The sequence below is a fragment of the Oncorhynchus masou genome, chromosome 12, assembly GCF_036934945.1.
Source record: "Oncorhynchus masou masou isolate Uvic2021 chromosome 12, UVic_Omas_1.1, whole genome shotgun sequence".
Taxonomy (NCBI): domain Eukaryota; kingdom Metazoa; phylum Chordata; class Actinopteri; order Salmoniformes; family Salmonidae; genus Oncorhynchus; species Oncorhynchus masou.
Window position 1 is genome coordinate 3,230,947 of NC_088223.1, and position 9,601 is coordinate 3,240,547.

A 9,601-nucleotide genomic window follows, 5' to 3' on the forward strand; every position below is an offset into this window, starting at 1 on the left:
AATATCTCTAATCAATAGCTCTTATCAATATATCTTATCAATATCTCTAATCAATAGCTGTTATCAATATCTCTAATCAATAGCTGTTATCAATATCTCTAATCAATAGCTGTTATCAATATCTCTAATCAATAGCTCTTATCAATTTCTCTAATCAATAGCTGTTATCAATGTCTCTAATCAATAGCTGTTATCAATATCTCTAATCAATAGCTGTTATCAATATCTCCAATCAATAGCTGTTATCAATATCTCTAATCAATAGCTGTTATCAATATCTCTAATCAGTAGCTGTTATCAATATCTCTAATCAATAGCTCTTATCAATTTCTCTTATCAATATCTCTAATCAATATCTCTTATCAATAGCTGTTATCAATAGCTGTTATCAATAGCTCTTATCAATAACTCTTATCAATAGCTCTTATCAATAATTCTTATCAATAGCTGTTATCAATATCTCTAATCAATATCTCTTATCAATATCTCTAATCAATAGCTCTTATCAATATCTCCAATCAATAGCTCTTATCAATATCTCTAATCAATAGCTCTTATCAATATCTATAATCAATAGCTCTTATCAATATCTATAATCAATAGCTGTTATCAATAGCTCTTATAAATAACTCTAATCAATATCTCTTATCAATATCTCGAATCAATAGCTGTTATCAATATCTCCAATCAATAGCTGTTATCAATATCTCTAATCAATAGCTGTTATCAATATCTCTAATCAATAGCTGTTATCAATATCTCTTATCAATATCTCTAATCAATTGCTGTTATCAATATCTCTAATCAATAGCTGTTGTCAATATCTCATTAGAGAGGACAGAACATTAGAGAGGTTGGTTTGACAGATGGTCTAATGGGAGAGGACGGAACATTAGAGAGGACAGAACATTAGAGAGGACAGAACATTAGAGAGGTTGGTTTGACAGATGGTCTAATGGGAGAGGACAGAACATTAGAGAGGACAGAATATTAGAGAGGACAGAACATTAGAGAGGACAGAACATTAGAGAGGACAGAACACTAGAGAGGTCGGTTTGACAGATGGTCTAATGGGAGAGGACAGAACATGAGAGAGGACAGAACATTAGAGAGGACAGAACACTAGAGAGGACAGAACACTAGAGAGGACAGAACATTAGAGAGGACAGAACATTACAACCATCATTCACGTGGACCTAATGTTCCAAAACTTTCTGGAGCATGGCTTAGATACTGTGTGTGTGTGCATGCGTGCGGAGCCTATGCTTGCACCAGAGCCTTGCTGTGCTGTGACATCACTCTCCCATATGATGTCATCCCTCTCCCATGTGATGTCATCCCTCTCTCATATGATGTCATCCCTCTCCCATGTGATGTCATCCCTCTCCCATATGATGTCATCCCTCTCCCATGTGATGTCATCCCTCTCTCATATGATGTCATCCCTCTCCCATGTGATGTCATCCCTCTCCCATGTGATGTCATCCCTCTCCAATGTGATGTCATCCCTCTCCCATGTGATGTCATCCCTCTCCCATGTGATGTCATCCCTCTCCCGTGTCATCCCTCTCCAATGTGATGTCATCCCTCTCCCATGTGATGTCATCCCTCTCCAATGTGATGTCATCCCTCTCCAATGTGATGTCATCCCTCTCCCATGTGATGTCATCCCTCTCCCATGTGATGTCATCCCTCTCCCATGTGATGTCATCCCTCTCCCATGTGATGTCATCCCTCTCCCATGTCATCCCTCTCCAATGTGATGTCATCCCTCTCCCATGTGATGTCATCCCTCTCCCATGTGATGTCATCCCTCTCCCATGTGATGTCATCCCTCTCCCATGTGATGTCATCCTTCTCCCATGTGATGTCATCCCTCTCCCATGTGATGTCATCCCTCTCCCATGTGATGTCATCCCTCTCCCATGTCATCCCTCTCCAATGTGATGTCATCCCTCTCCCATGTGATGTCATCCCTCTCCCATGTGATGTCATCCCTCTCCCATGTGATGTCATCCCTCTCCCATGTGATGTCATCCCTCTCCCATGTGATGTCATCCCTCTCCCATGTGATGTCATCCCTCTCCCATGTCATCCCATATGAAAACTTCCACAGTCTGTGCTTTATCCCACTCAGTGTTGTGAATTAAATGTGTCCAACTGTGTGGAATATAGGACATTTCTTTAAGGTACTTTTCCCCCTGACTGACGAGAGTGCAATGGATGAAAACGGGTCTGTCAGATGTTTTAAACCGTGATGTGATCAAGAACCCGCAGAGATCTCTGCATCAGATCTCCGCATCAGATCTCCACATCAGATCTCCGCATCAGATCTCCGCATCAGATCTCCACATCAGATCTCCGCATCAGATCTCCACATCAGATCTCCACATCAGATCTACACATCAGATCTTCGCATCAGATCTCCACATCAGATCTTCACATCAGATCTCCACATCAGAGCTCCGCATCAGATCTTCACATCAGATCTCCACATCAGATCTCCACATCAGATCTTCACATCAGATCTCCACATCAGAGCTCCGCATCAGATCTCCACATCAGATCTTCACATCAGATCTCCACATCAGATCTTCGCATCAGATCTTCGCATCAGATCTCCACATCAGATCTTCACATCAGATCTCCACATCAGATCTCCGCATCAGATCTCCACATCAGATCTTCGCATCAGATCTTCGCATCAGATCTTCACATCAGATCTCCACATCAGATCTCCACATCAGATCTCCACATCAGATCTCCACATCAGATCTTCACATCAGATCTCCGCATCAGATCGTAACCAAAGCCAGTGAAGTCCTTTTGACAGGTCAGTCTGTAATATGGTCCTATCACAAACCATGTCAACACGTCCAGCACTGGATACTGAGGCCTAAACGGGGACGGACACCCCCTCCCTACCTCAGCGTGTGAACTACACCCAGGTGCTGTGGACAGGAAGGGGAAGCTGAGTGAGGGGTCAAAGGGCAGGTAACATGTGTGCCACATGCAATGAAAACACACACACACCACGTAGTATCTGGTGAGCAGACCTGCATAATTGTCATTGGTGTTTTGCAGTGGTTAGTGGTTAGCAAGGAGAGGGGAATATATCGATGTAGTTACTGGTCTGAGGGAACAAGATGTTATGATGAAATAACAGCTGGATACAATATGTGATTCAACTGTGTAAAGCTTAGTATTACGTTACCACACCACACACACACACACACACACACACACACACACACACACACACACACACACACACACACACACACACACACACACACACACACACACACACACACACACACACACACACTGCACTACCCTCTCTACACATGTGAATGGAAGACAGACCTGTTGAAAGAGCAGACATGACAGAGTGTATTGACATGGAACTTGACATGACTGCTCCTCATCCTCCTCCTCATCCTCCTCCTCTTCCTCCTCCTCATCCTCCTCCTCTTCCTCCTCCTCATTATCATAGTAATAATCATCATCATCAAATGGAACATTCTGTCAATCTGGCAAACAGCAACCAGTGGTGTAAACACTAAACAGTTACACATCTATTCTGTTTATTTCACTAGTTGATTGTAAACAGCTTCAGAATAGTTAAAGAGACGTGTTATTGGAGACGGCTGTGAGTCAGGGTCTTCTGGAGGGTTTAAATAGAGCTTAGGGTACATAACAACCTGTTCAGCAGAGCAATGAGCCCTGATGGTCAGGGGAAGAAGGTTCAACCTTAAACTGATGTGGTTTCTACTGACAATTGATAAGATGTACAAACTATGGCATAAGAGGACGACAAGCGGATAAGAGGCAATCCGTAATTTTGATTAAGACCTTAATGAGCGAGCGACGACGGACCTCGTCAATATAACTATTTGTTCAGCACCTTTAAAGCGACAGAATTCAGAACATGGGCCGTTCTTACAGTGTTCTCCCTGTACACCAAGTCAGAACCGTAGGATAAATAGAGGGGGCATATCAGCAGACAATGAAAGCTCTTACAATATTCAATGATTACATTTCTCTAAAACAGGCTGTAGGCTACATGTGCACCACCAAGTCAGAACAGTAGGCTAAGTTGCGAAGGGGAAAAGGACCAAATTATTAGGGTGAGGCACATGGGCTACTAACAGCTTACTACACAACATACACTTAGTATTACTTTCTTACTACAGTGTACATATCTCCCTGGCATATTACATCATTTATGCAGCAGCATACAATATGTTTTTGGACTCACATCATTGTGCTGTGCTCACTTGAACAGGGAGGTGGCCAATTCCTTCTTGTGGGCAAAGTTTGTCATCACAATTTCATCAAAATCTCTGGATTTAAGACAACTGGGGAATTCTTTAAAAAAAACAAGGTCGGATCATCAGAGAACTTCAGGTTGGAGCTTTAGAAAGAGGCCCAAGTTCTCGACTTGGAATTCCGATTTGGACGACCGTTGAAATAGTATTTTCCCAGGTGGAGCTCTTTCTCCCCAAAATTCTCAATCGTCTTGCAGTCTGAGGTATCCCAGTTCCGAGTTTCCAGCTGTTTTGAATGAAGTCTGGAATGGAATGACAGCATGGCAAATGTATTCAACTTTTTCTGGCCCATGGTATGTTGCGAGTGAATGTTTATCCTTTTAAGCTTGGAAAAGAGACCCTTAAACCCAGACTTGGACCACACACCCTCTCCACTGAATAGCAGCCTAGGGATTACGTTGAAAAGCTTGCAGTTTGCCACTGATTCCTTCCAAACAACTCATTATTTGAATTTAGGATTTCCAACTTGTTGTGTAACGTTTATGTCCAATGGCCGATGAGCACCGATACGTTTTATCTATCATTTATCTTCCTATTACAAGGATTCAAAAGTAGTAGATTGTCGACTTGATTTCTAAAATGTAGAAAGTATGACGTTCACATGATCAGTCCAATCAAAGCTACGGTATATAATGTGATTAAACGTCATTTTACCTGTGGCCAGTGACCTTGAGCCTTATTGGATGGGCACTTGGAATGTAAATATATGGCAGCACCCAAGGGGCTTCCATTTCCGATCTCTCCCCGTATATTTTGGAGTGACGCAGGGTCCCCGTGAGTGACAGGACGCTGAGCCAATCACGGAGCAACCAGAGAACATTACCAACCCCTACGCTCTGTATTTCCCGCTGGCTGCCCCTCCACCACAGAAAGCACTGAGCTGAAACACCTGCCTTTTGGAGTGACGCAGTGTCCCCGTGAGTGACAGGACGCTGAGCCAATCACGGAGCAACCAGAGAACATTACCAACCCCTACGCTCTGTATTTCCCACTGGCTGCCCCTCCACCACAGAAAGCACTGAGCTGAAACACCTGCCTTTTGGAGTGACGCAGGGTCCCCGTGAGTGACAGGACGCTGAGCCAATCACGGAGCAACCAGAGAACATTACCAACCCCTACGCTCTGTATTTCCCACTGGCTGCCCCTCCACCACAGAAAGCACGGAGCTGAAACACCTGCCTTTTGGAGATGCCTTATTAGGAAAGTCCTCTCTTACTCAAAAAAAGCAAAAAGAGACCATGTTGGTATGCTACTTTATTAACTCAATTATTATTATTATTATTATTGTTATTTTACATTGTTTTCAAACTGACATGTGACACGTATTAATACCAAAATAACATGCAAAACAGGCAACAACAAAATATATATTTACGGTACTTTCGGAAAGTATTCAGACCCGTTGACTTTTTTGTTGTTGTTGTTTTTTGTTTGTTTTGTTACTGTTGATTAAATTGTTTTATCCCCCCTCATCAATCTACATACAATACCCCATAACAACAAAGCAAAAAATAGGATTTAGAAATAATTTATTAATTTATAAAAAAAAATAAAAAAATATTGCATTTACGTAAGTATTCAGACCCTTTACTCAGTACTTTGTTGAAGCACCTTTGACAGCGATTACAGCCTTGAGTCGTCTTGGGTGTGACGTTACAAGCTGGGCACACCTGTATTTGGGGAGTTTCTCCCATTCTTCTCTGCAGATCCTCTCAAGCTCTGTCAGGTTGGATGGGGAGTGTTGCTGCATGGCTATCTTCAGGTCTCCCAGAGATGTTCGATTGGGTTCAAGTCTGGGCTGTGGCGCCCCCACTCAAGCACATTCACAGACTTGTCCTGAAGCCACTCCTGTGTTGTCTTGGCTGTGTGCTTAGGGTCGTTGTCCTGTTGGAAGGTGAACCTTCGCCCCAGTCTGAGGTCCTGAGCGTTCTGGAGCAAGTTTTCATCAAGGATCTCTCTGTACTTTGCTCCATTCATCTTTCCCTCGATCCTGACAGTCTATCAGTCCCTGCCTCTGAGAAACATCCCCACAGCATGATGATGCTGCCACCACCATGCTTTACTGTAGAGATGGTGCCAAGTTTCCTCCAGAAGTGACGCTTAACATTCTGGCCAAAGAGTTCAATCTTGGTTTCATCAGACCAGAGAATCTTGTTTCTCAAGGTCTGAGAGTCTTTAGGTGCCTTTTGGCAAACTCCAAGAGGGCTTCATGTGCCTTTTACTGAGGAGTGGCTTCCATCTGGCCACTTTACCAGAAAGGCCTGGTTGGTGGAGTGCTGCAGAGATGGTTGTCCTTCTGGAAGGTTCTCCCATCTTCACAGAGGAACTATAGAGTTCTGTCGGTGACCATCAGTTTGGCCGGGCGGCCAGCTCTAGGAAGAGTCTTGGTGGTTCCAAACTTGTTCCATTTAAGTATGATGGAGGCCACTGTGTTCTTGGGGACCTTCGATGCTGCAGAAATGTTTTGGTACCCTTCCACAGATCTGTGCCTCGACACAGTCTTGTCTCGGAGCTCTACGGACAATTCCTTTAACCTCATGGTTTGGTTTTTGCTCTGACATGCACTGTCAAATGTGGGACCTTGTATAGACGTGTGTGCCTTTCCAAATCATGTCCAATCAATTGAATTTACCACAGGTGGACTCCAATCAAATTGTAGAAACATCTCAAGGATGATCAATGGAAACAGGATGCACCTGAACTCAATGTTGAGACTCATAGCAAAGGGTCTGAATAATTATGTAAATATGGTATTTCTGTTTAAAAATGTTAATGACTTTCTAGTCATCGTCGCGCCATTTTCCCATGTATCCATTTGTTTTGTCTTGTTCCCCGAACACCTGGTTTACATTCCCCTAATCACACTACATGTATTTATTCCTCTGTTCCCCCCATGTCTTTGTGTGGAATTGTGTTTCGTGTTACGCACCAGGCTGGTTTTTCCCCTTGTAGTCAGTGGTATTTCACGAAGGATGTTTAATTGTTAAACATTTGCTCATTCTTGTGACTGTTTCGCGCCTTGCACTTTTTGCCAATTGGCTGGAGGTTTCGACACGGTGGCGTCCGTCTGTTGGTTTCTCCTGCCTGAATGAAGCTTCTGTTCACAACCCTCTGCTCTCCTGCACCTGACTTCTCCACCAGTAGCGGACAACCTTGACACAGGTAGGCTTTATTAAGTCTTTTTGTTTTCATTACATAATTTATTTGTGATTTCATTTATTTTGGTAAACCGGTGAGGTTCAAAACAGGTGGCTCTCTGGACAAACACACAAATGACGAAAAAAAGAAACATTGTGATTTCTCGGCATCGTTATTCAATATTAATGTGGTAGAGGCCAGTACACCCCTCCGTTATAGATGGTAGAGGCCAGTACACCCCTCTGTTCTAGATGGTAGAGGCCAGTACACCCCTCTGTTCTAGATGGTAGAGGCCAGAACAACATTTGTTCTAGATGGTAGAGATCAGTACACCCCTCTGTTCTAGATGGTAGAGGCCTGTACACCCCTCTGTTCTAGATGGTAGAGGCCAGAACAACATTTGTTCTAGATGGTAGAGGCCAGTACACCCCTTCATTCTTGATGGTAGTAGCCAGTACACCCCTCTGTTCTAGATGGTATAGGCCAGTACACCCCTCTGTTCTAGATGGTAGAGGCCAGTACACCCCTCTGTTCTAGATGGTAGTAGCCAGTACACCCCTCTGTACTAGATGGTAGAGGCCAGTACACCCCTCTGTACTAGATGGTAGAGGCCAGTACACCCCTCTGTTCTAGATGGTAGAGGCCAGTACACCCCTCCGTTCTAGATGGTAGAGGCCAGTACACCCCTCTGTTGTAGATGGTAGAGAACAGTACACCCCTCTGTTCTAGATAGTAGAGGCCAGTACATCCCTCTGTTCTAGATGGTAGAGGCCAGTACACCCCTCTGTTCTAGATGGTAGAGGCCAGTACACCCCTCTGTTCTAGATGGTAGAGGCCAGTACACCCCTCTGTTCTAGATGGTAGAGGCCAGTACACCCCTCTGTTCTAGATGGTAGAGGCCAGTACACCCCTCCGTTATAGATGGTAGAGTCCAGTACTCTCCTCTGTTCTAGAGGCCAGTACACCCCTCTGTTCTAGATGGTAGAGGCCAGTACACCCCTCTGTTCTAGATGGTAGAGGCCAGTACTCTCCTCTGTTCTAGAGGCCAGTACACCCCTCTGTTCTAGAGGCCAGTACACCCCTCTGTTCTAGAGGCCAGTACACCCCTCTGTTCTAGAGGCCAGTACACCCCTCTGTTCTAGATGGTAGAGGCCAGTACACCCCTTCATTCTTGATGGTAGTAGCCAGTACACCCTCTGTTCTAGATGGTATAGGCCAGTACATCCCTCTGTTCTAGATGATAGAGGCCAGTACACCCCTCTGTTCTAGATGGTAGAGGCCAGTACACCCCTCCGTTATAGATGGTAGAGGCCAATACACCCCTCTGTTCTAGAGGCCAGTACACCCCTCTGTTCTAGAGGCCAGTACTCTCCTCTGTTCTAGAGGCCAGTATTCTCCTCTGTTCTAGAGACCAGTACTCTCCTCTGTTCTAGAGGCCAGTACTCTCCTCTGTTCTAGAGGCCAGTACTCTCCTCTGTTCTAGAGACCAGTACTCTCCTCTGTTCTAGAGGCCAGTACTCTCCTCTGTTCTAGAGACCAGTACTCTCCTCTGTTCTAGAGACCAGTACTCTCCTCTGTTCTAGAGACCAGTACTCTCCTCTGTTCTAGAGCCCAGTACTCTCCTCTGTTCTAGAGGCCAGTACTCTCCTCTGTTCTAGAGAACTGTACTCTCCTCTGTTCTAGAGGCCAGTACTGTCCTCTGTTCTAGAGGCCAGTACTCTCCGTGAGAGATGGTAGAGGCCAGTACACCCCTCTGTTATAGATGGTAGAGAACAGTACACCCCTCTGTTATAGATGGTAGAGGCCAGTACACCCCTCTGTTATAGATGGTAGAGGCCAGTACCTCCCTCTGTTCTAGATGGTGGAGGCCAGTGCACCCCTCTGTTATAGATGGTAGAGCCCAGTACACCCCTCTGTTCTAGATGGTAGAGGCCAGTACACCCCTCTGTTCTAGATGGTAGAGGCCAGTACACCCCTCTGTTCTAGATGGTAGAGGCCAGTACCCTCCTCTGTTCTAGAGGCCAGTACACCCCTCTGTTATAGATGGTAGAGACTAGTACACCCCTCCGTTATAGATGGTAGAGACCAGTACACCCCTCTGTTCTAGATGGTAGAGACCAGTACACCCCTCT